Source organism: Cynara cardunculus (genome assembly GCF_001531365.2).
Source record: "Cynara cardunculus var. scolymus isolate 2C chromosome LG 13, CcrdV1, whole genome shotgun sequence".
Classification (NCBI taxonomy): Eukaryota; Viridiplantae; Streptophyta; class Magnoliopsida; order Asterales; family Asteraceae; genus Cynara; species Cynara cardunculus.
The window spans coordinates 16,938,703-16,948,376 of record NC_037540.1 but is presented as its reverse complement, the minus strand read 5'-3'; positions in this window follow the sequence as shown (position 1 = coordinate 16,948,376).

The following is a 9,674-nucleotide window of genomic DNA, read 5'->3' as shown; positions in this document are numbered from 1 at the left end:
TCTGACAAAATTGAGATAGAAACGAAGTGGGTTTATCACAATAAGTTATATGAACAAGGAATTATGACCCGAAACAAGGCTCGTCTTGTTGCTCAGGGTTACATGCAAGAAGAAGGCATCAACTATGATGAAACCTTCATACCAGTAGCTAGACTCGAAACTATTCGACTCTTTCTAGCTTTTGTTGCCTATAGAGACTTCAAAGTCTTTCAAAATGGATGTAAAGAGTGTTTTTCTAAATGGAAAGCTTCAAGAGGAAGTTTATGTTGAACAACCACCAGGGTTTCTTGACCCAAGTATCCAAATCATGTCTATAGATTGGATAAAGCTCTTTATGGGTTAAAATAGGCCCTCCGTGCCTGGTATGATACCCTCTCCTTATTTCTCATATCTGAGAAATTCGTTCGTGGAAAGATTGACTAGACCTTATTTCTTAGGAAAGTTAAAGGTCACATCATTCTAGTCCGAATTTATGTTGATGATATAATTTTTGGTTCCACTAATCTTTCTTTATGTTTTTGGTTCACTAAACGTGTGAACAAAGAATATCAGATGAGTATGATGGGTGAACAAACTTACTTTCTAGATCTTCAGATTAAACAATCAGATAAATGTGTCTTTATCAATCAAAGTAAGTATGTTAGGAACATGCTGAAGAAGCTTGATCTAACCAACAGCTCATCTACGAAGACTCCAATGGCTCCTCCTCTCTCGCTGAACAAGGATCCAAATGGAAAACTTGTAAACGTTACTGTTTATATAAGAATGATCGGCTCCCTATTGTATCTCACAGCAAGTCGTCCAAATATTATGTACTCTACTTGTTTATGTGCATGATATCAATATGGACCTAAGAAGTCCCATCTGACTGCTGTAAAACGCATCTTCAGGTATCTGAAGGGAACTCCTAATCTGGGTCTTTGGTATCCCAAAGACTCCGGTTTTGACCTCATTGGTTATTCGGATAGTGACTTTGCAGGTTGCAAAAATTGATAGGAAAAACACCACTGGAGGCTGTCAGCTTCTAGGTGGAAAGTTGGTGAGCTAGACAAGTAAAAAGCAAAAGTCAATGTCCACATCAACTGCTGAAGCTGAATATATTGTAGCTAGAAGTTGTTGTGCTCAAATCTTATGGATGAAAAACCAACTCAGTGACTATGATCTTCAGCTCTCAAAAATCTCTATTTATTGTGATAGCATAAGTGTTATTGTTATTGCAAACAACCATGTTCTCCACTCGAAGACCAAACATATTGAGATCATATATCATTTTATTCGAGATGATGTTATGAATGGTAATATTTAACTTCACTTCATACCCACTGAGTACCAACTCGCTGACCTTTTTACAAAACCTCTTGATAATACAAGATTTAACATCTTGATCAGCGAACTTGGAATGTTGAACACTGAGGATTAACTCCTCTAGCTCTAAGCAATACTCAGTGATACATAAGTGAAATGATTCAATGTTCTCACTCTATCACTGAACTTTTGAGTAAATGTATCTCTCTCTCTCTAAGGTATATATACTTGTCTTCTTTTCTAAAACTTAAACCATCATTGAATCTTTCCATATGAAGTGATCAAACTGCTTTAAAAGAATTGTTTCAGTGTTCCTTTCTATCACTGAACCTTTTAAGTAAGTATATCTCTAAAGTATACTTGTCTTTTCTTAAACAAAAACATCACTCACGCTTTTCTTACTGAGTAATTAAAATGTTTAAAAAGTGAAATTCCTTAGTGATTCTCTCTATCATTAAATCTTTCAAACTTATATCTTATTTCTAAAGATATATTCTTTTCTTAAAACTATCACTGAATCTTTCCTATTCAGTGATCCATTTTTTTAAAAGATAAATTTTTCACTACCTTCTTTCTTTATCCAGTGATTGTTTAAAAGAAAATGATAATGAACGGTCATATTTCTTATGACGTCATTAAACCTTTTTATTTAAAAAATGGTTTTTGAGACGGACGTGTCCTTCAGACACACGCGACCCATTAGTATTTCATCCAATCAAGAATGAGGACGTGCAAACTCTTTCATCATTGCACATATTTTCAAGAGTCGTTTTTCCCTCTCTCTTATTTTTCCTCTCTCCTCCTACCTATAAATACATGAAATAAAATCTTCTATTTTTCTTTATGCTTACAAAATCTCTCAAAGAACTTCTTCTCTCAAGAAATTCTGCAAGCAAGAACCAAGAACATTCAAGACCTTCAACCGTTCCTACCTTCTTCCACACAAAAGGTTGATAAACTTCTATTATACTTTAACTATGTTCTTCTCCTTTCTAAGAAACTTTGTTTGGACATTTAAGAACTTCTTCTCTTAAATAACGAACAAACAGATTAATGAATCATTCTAATAATTGATCTTAATCTAAGTTTCAAAACACTAAATCTACTTGAAAAAACCTAATATTATTCTGGATTTTTCAAAAGAAGTTTTTCTTTCAAAACTTGAACAAAGAGTAACCTTCTAAAAAACCTTGTACATTCTTCTGTTTTATCTTTCTTATAAACAGAAATGGCAGCCAAGAATGTAAACTTTTCTCTTGATGAAGTGTCCTTCAAACCTAACAATCATGTTGGACTTTTGGACATTCCAACCAACAAACCTCTTTTCTTGGATGCGGCCAACTTTCTCAACAACTTCGTAATCGGCCACACTCTTACCTATGAACCTATAATGGTAAAAGAATTCATTCAGCGGTTCTGTTTCGCTGCTGAAGTGAAACAGGGAACTGACAAAACTGGTAACCAGGTGGAGAAAATCTCATTCATCTTCAACAGGATGACCGTCAGTTTTGGCATCCCCACTCTACGAACTGCTCTTCAACTGCCAAAGGGTCCCTATGCCAGTGAACCTTCTATTGAGGACATCATCAACTGCCTTGATGACATTGGATACAAATGGCCATCAAAGAAGGACTCCAGCGAGCCTCTCAAGTCGTTGTACAAAATATAGAAGAACTGCATGTCTGCGGTGTGGCAATTCTTGTTCTCCCACTTCATCTAGTGTGTAGGAGGCAAGACATTCGGCCAAAACCAGGCCTCTAGGGTGGCACTGAACAGTCGCGTCTCCGTCATATGTCAACTGAAGATCAACTGACACTGGTGTGATCTTTGAAGACCTGACGTTGAAGCTGAATAAGCGCCAACGAGAAAAGGTGGTACCTTATACCAGGTTCCTGTGCAAGGTATTTGCCAAAATCTTTGGCAACAAGTATCCAACAGAAGGAAATATGCCCATTTGCAGGCTTGGGTCTAGAATCTTGAACCACAAGTCTAAACCTGCAGATGTTGGGCTGTTCGTACCTATGCTTGCTATCGCCAATGGTATAGGTATGTCTTTTACCCCTTCTCTCTCCCAGGTGGTCAGGACTGAGGCAAACCCCCCTCAGTCTATCCCAACCACCACAATCATATTAACTAAGAAGATCTCCTCACAAGCCCATCTTGATCTTTCACTAAGAGCCAAGAAAGTCGAAAGGGGCTAGCCAAATCGCTGACTGTTACCTCCCAACAGGTTTCAGTCATTGAAACAAGACTTATCCCCGAGGCTCTCTTTCTTCTACCCCCTCCAAGCTCTTCATTTCTCTCCATAGATACTTTCGTACACATGGCTCCTCACCCAACTGTCTCAATGATCCAAATCACTGAAAGTGAGAATATTAGCATTGCCACTGCTGAACACTCAAAACCTCTATTAGTCATTCTCTCCTCCTCTTCTCCATTGGTCTTTACATGTGCTCATACTCACTAGTGGTTTTCCCCACTAATGAGGAAGCACCCACCACAAGACCTGAGGTGACTCGTCTTGAGGTGCCTCAGTCACAGGACGCCTATCCTCACGAAAGTGAAATTGAGACAACCAACGTTAATCCTTTGGATGACGTTGAGGACCCTTCAGATATTCCATTTTCTACCTTTCATTTCTTCTAACTAAGAACCCCCTTATGCTCAAAATCTTTCCTCTCTTACAGGTCCTTATGCTACGGAACCTTCAGCCATGGAGACTGACATCTATGACATGGCTGAGGATGTGAAACTTCTTCTACCTGCTGTAGCGACTATCTTGGAGAAAATGGACCAAGTCCACCAAGATATGCCCGTTAAGGAAGACCTCACCTCTGGCCTTTCAGCTGTCAAAGCTGAGGTCAGCAAAGTGAAGGAGCTGCTGACAATGGTGCAAGTCGACATGTGCACCAACACTGAGGCCATCAATGTTTTAAACAGCGAGGATGATGAAGTGCAAAGACATCTTGCCATGCATGGTGAGCTCTTGGAGCAGATTCTGATGCTTCTTCAACATCCTGCCCCAGTCCCTGAACCATGTTTCATAGATGTTGACTGCTAGATTCTTAACCGGGTGTTTGAATTTAATCTCTTGCAAGCTTAGGCACTTTCAAATCTCGAGCTTTGCACAAATGATCTAGCGCATCGTCTTAATAACCTCACATCTTCTCTTACTGATGACAAAAAGGGGGAGAAAGACCTGCCTATTGAGGAACCTGAAACTGAAGCTGAAGTTGTTGCCACTGAAGCTAAAGCTCCTCAAGCCTTGATCCCTCATCCTGAGGATGTTGTCACATTCTATGACGTTGAAGCTGATGCTGGAGCTGAGGATGAAAATGATGTCGTTATAACGCCTGCTATAAACGAAGACCTTCCCATCACTTCTGCAGTACATGTTGTGATGAGGACAGCGAGGAAGAAGACGACAAAAAAGATGATGACCTTCCTCTACCTGTCGCTGGACGCGATCTATGTGATGATGATGATGATGATGAAGACGACGACGAAGACAATGGCTTCACCATTTAGTATCACACCAGACCTACACCAGCGCAGAAGGGTGTCTCTCTCATGGAATCTTCATCCCGAGGGAGAAGGAGAAATCACAAGGAAACCAGCACACCTCTATTAAGAACAAGGGTGTGACTGAAGAGGGAAATCTATCCATTCTCTTCAAAGAGATAGACCCTACTACAATTGCCCAGAGCTCCAGGTTTGTTCTCTTTCTCCTCAACCTGACACTCATCTAAACTCTTCTTTGATTCCATTTGGTCATCCAGATGAAAGGATACCTTTTATCCCAACATATGGAGCTCTTTTTGACCAACAGTTGTCTCAGTTGAGGAAGCATCTCGATCAAACCAGAGTAAAAGTTCCTCTTCATACCTTTGATTGTGGTGAATTTGACTTCCTCACAGAAATTGAACGAGAAGAAGCTCTCAAGGCTGAGGAAGAGTGTAACGCCCCAAACCACACTTATGCATATAACATATACTTCACATACAAGAAATACATGTTTATACACCACATTGGTCCCTTGGTACAAAAATCTACCAGTACAAAATACATGATCCAAATATTCCAAACATAAATCTTGCACTAAACCAAATCATCTATCAAAACTATACATGCCATCAGAAAATTCTTCTTGCAGATAACTATATAGGGAAAATATTACATTTTTCCTTTTCTTTTACCGTCCGCACTTCCTGCAACACATATTTGAAATCACAAAACGAAGGTTAGACCGAAAGGTCTAGTGAGTTACCCTATTTATGTCATTGCAGGGTGAAAATCACCAAAACCATTAAGTAAAACAGCTTTTCATATATATCATAAATATATGAACAAGTAAGAACATAATATGAATACCTTTTACTTTTCAAGTCAATAATCTCTGCTTGTGAATAGTTCATCAAATCCCAACAGGTTTATAGTAATCAATTTATCATAATGCCACTTTCAAACCTTTTAAATCAAATAAGGTTTATCCAAAGTTCCAGGCCACACCTGTTATCTTCTCCTCAATAACACTCAAACTATGATTTCCAATAAGAACCTTGATCTTAAATCTTTAAATCACAAAGAAATAAAGATTTCAGATCATGGTAATATTAAGAGATATAATAGTAGAAGTTATATTATATAACACACACATATACAAATGTGACCCTTATATCCAAATGTACACCTCTCCTTGATATGCCACCCTTATCCCATGGTACACCTCTTCTTGATATGTCACCCTTATCCCAAGGTACACCTCTCCTTGATATATCACCCTTATTTCCTCATCAAAATATTTCACAAAACAATTCCATATAGATTAGACCGTAGTCAATGGAATTATTATCAGTTCAAATTCATTTTACCAAAAATTCCCACTTTTTGTAAATCAAACAATAAAATGATAAGTCCATGATACAATCCGGTCAACCTTGTCCGGATAACAAGTCCAGACAACAGTCCATATACTTGTCCGATTTAACATTGTAAAATAAATTTTCAACACTATTGTCCGGATATCAAATCCGGACAACTCTATTCCTCATTGTCCGATTTAAGATAAATCGGTCATCTCAGGGTCGTATTCGTACTTCTCCGATCAAAACACTTGATTATAAAAATCAAAGTTCATAAATCGCTCAACTTTTAAACCGGTTAAATCGTGTCCGGTTTATAACTAAACCGCTTAACACTTGAGCGGTTTACACTTAAATCGCTCATACCTTGTCCAGTTTAAGATTAAACTGCTCAACCCTCTTGCCCGGTTTAATTCTAAATCGACTAAGCCTTGTCCGATTTAGAATTAAATCGCCCAACTCTTATCCGATTTAGGTAAAAATCCGGATAATACTCATATGGTTTAAACTTCAAATAAGATAAAAAGATGATACAAACAATTCAGGTATTTCAAAGAGTGTAAAACATTTTTAAATCACTCACCTTATGCAATTTTCTTTTGAAACTCAGATATATCCTTCTTCAAAAAAAAAATAATCCGATCAACTTCCCTTTCTCTTTAAATCGCTCAATCAGATAACAAAAGTGGCAAGAAAAGAGAATGGAGGCTAAGCCCTCCTTTTATACTTTCCATTTCAGGAAAGTCGGCTATAATAGCCTTTCACTTCTTTTCCATTGCATGCATACTCACACACATAATATGCATGTATACTCATGTATACATATTCACATACATATCACATTATACATGCATTTCACTTTAACTCACCACATACACACACACACACACACACACATATATATATATATATATGCATACATACATATAAATATATATTTCACATTATGCATATAATTCACATACCCACATGATCAAATGTACAAATTTATCATGTTGTCGTGTAAACACAAAATAATAATCACATATTATTTACCTCAGGTGATAACCAAGATTCAGTTATCACAAAGAGCTACGCATTCAAAGACAGTAGATTGAAGACAGCCTGAAGTTGGCCAAGTCTCTTGCAGTCAAAGCTCTTACCAAGGGAAAGCTAAAGAAGATGAACCCGGTCAAGGCCCAGGATCAATTACTCTCCCAAGCTGAACAAGAACACCAGAGAGCACTAACGCTGAAGGACCGCGATCAAAAATGGAGTGAAGAGTGCACAAAGAAAATAACAAGTCCACATAGGATCTCAAACGTCTCCATCAATGACAGATGAAAGATAGTGGAATGCTCATCTCCATGGTCATCACCAGAGATAACCTTGAAGTTGTCAATGAGTACCCTTCGTATCTCGGGCAATATGGCTAGGACGAATGCTAGAAATTTAGCAAGCTATCCAACGCTGAAAGTCAAGGCACCAACAAATAATTGAAGACATCTTGAATGATCTTATCAAGAAGGTGTCCAAGTTCGTTGCTCTCTCTCCAGTGCCTAAGCTGCTGCCCAAAAGAAGAAGAAATCCTTCAGATCCTAATGATGGACCTACTCTAAAGAACGAACATGAAACTAACTTCTCCTTAGAGGAAAGGATTCGAAGAAGCCAGATATCTCTATGTTGAACCTGACTCTGCCAGCGAAGGTTCCTTACATACCCAACACTGTGCATTTCAAGCCTGAGTATAGATTAATATTCATAGACTATGACAATGAGTACAACTTTCAAGGAGTATCTGAGTTCCGTCTCTGTCCAATAGACCACCTTGAATATCTCATATATTGGTTGGACAATGACCTACCTGGTGAGATGAAGGACCACAAGATCATAAAGGAGTATGTACGTCGAAAGAAGCTTGGAGAAGCAGTACCAGGGTACATCAACTTTAACGACCTAGAATAGTTAAACTTTCTATCTTGTAATCTTTTTTTCTTTTCATGTCTTTCAGTGTACAATATATATGCAATAGGTCTAGCAATCACTAATGTCTTTTCATGTCTTTCAGTTATCATACTTATATTTGTTTCCCTAAAACTTGTAATCCTTGACAACTTAAGTAAACTTTATAAGAAAATTGTATCACTGAAAAAGATCCCAAAATAGTTAAAAGGGACTTGTATTTTACTTGTATCTTTTCCCTACTATTATAACTTAAGCAATTTTGTATATGTTGTTTTGTCATCATCAAATAAGGGGAGATTGTTGATCCTCTCTCGCATTGATTTGATGATGATCCATTTTACCTTACGAAGTATAATATTTTTGTTATTCATTTTCAGTGATCTTCACTGAGTATGTTCAGTGATCGTTGAACATGTAATGTAACTCCTTCAGAGACTGTTATACTTCAAGAAGACAAAACTCACACCACAGATCCTTCAGCAATGTCGAAGACAGAATATAAAGACTAGAGACTAGTGTGTTCGTGATCTAAAGCGGCATTCAGTGATTACAAGCTTGTCTAATTATGTGTGGTCTGCATAAATTTTAGTGAATGCTGAAGAGACCCTCCAGCGTCATCCCAGCATTCATCGATCAAGTAAAACTTGTCTTGCACGATTATTTTTGTCTTGTCCTCTTTCACATAAAGGACAAATCCATACATTTTCTCGAGTATAGTACAGTAAAGAGCCATCCGTTGACTTTATAGTGCTTACCTACTTTATGAAAAGAGGATTGCTCATATACAACCAAAAAAAACTGTTTACTGTAGCAAAAACAAGCTTTTCTCCAAAAGCTTAACACGTGCTTTGTACCTTCTGAATTGCATTTAATGCAATGGGTATAAATAGTCAGTGTTCTCTACTTAGTTATCACTTCTTCATCTCTAAGAAACTTACCCAAAACGATACTTCTCTCTCTACTCTCATCTTAAGAAAAAGAACCACTTAGAACAAGTGAAGAACGTTTACATTTCTTATATTTATTTCTTGTAGCAAATCTTTTCTCTTTGCTATTTGTAATTGTATGAACCTTAGATTGTTTAGATAGTTCTTTACCTTATCCCTTCCGCAAACAATCTGTAAAATTTGTATTGATATTTCATTATCAATATATAATTTTTAAAAGTGAAAGTTCATGTGTTTGTATTCATCCCTCCCCCCTTCTACAAACTGATTACTTATAACTCTTGTAGATTTGATTGTAACCAACATTATATACTCATAGTATTTGTGAAACTTTCTTCCCTCTAGCAATGTGGGATAATCAACTTAACATCAGAATCCAAGATTCGAGAAACTCTCAAACCTCATTATGCCACGTCATTTACCTTTAGTTGTTCCTTTAATATATATATATATATATATATATATATATATATATATATAAGGGAGCGATCAAATGCAAACCACTCAATTTGTACAAACCGTGCAAACCGCATTCAACCAATCATAATTTTTCATTTTGTTCATTTTTTTGTAATTATGAGAGGTTGATTAATCATTTTTATTATGGAGGGTGTTA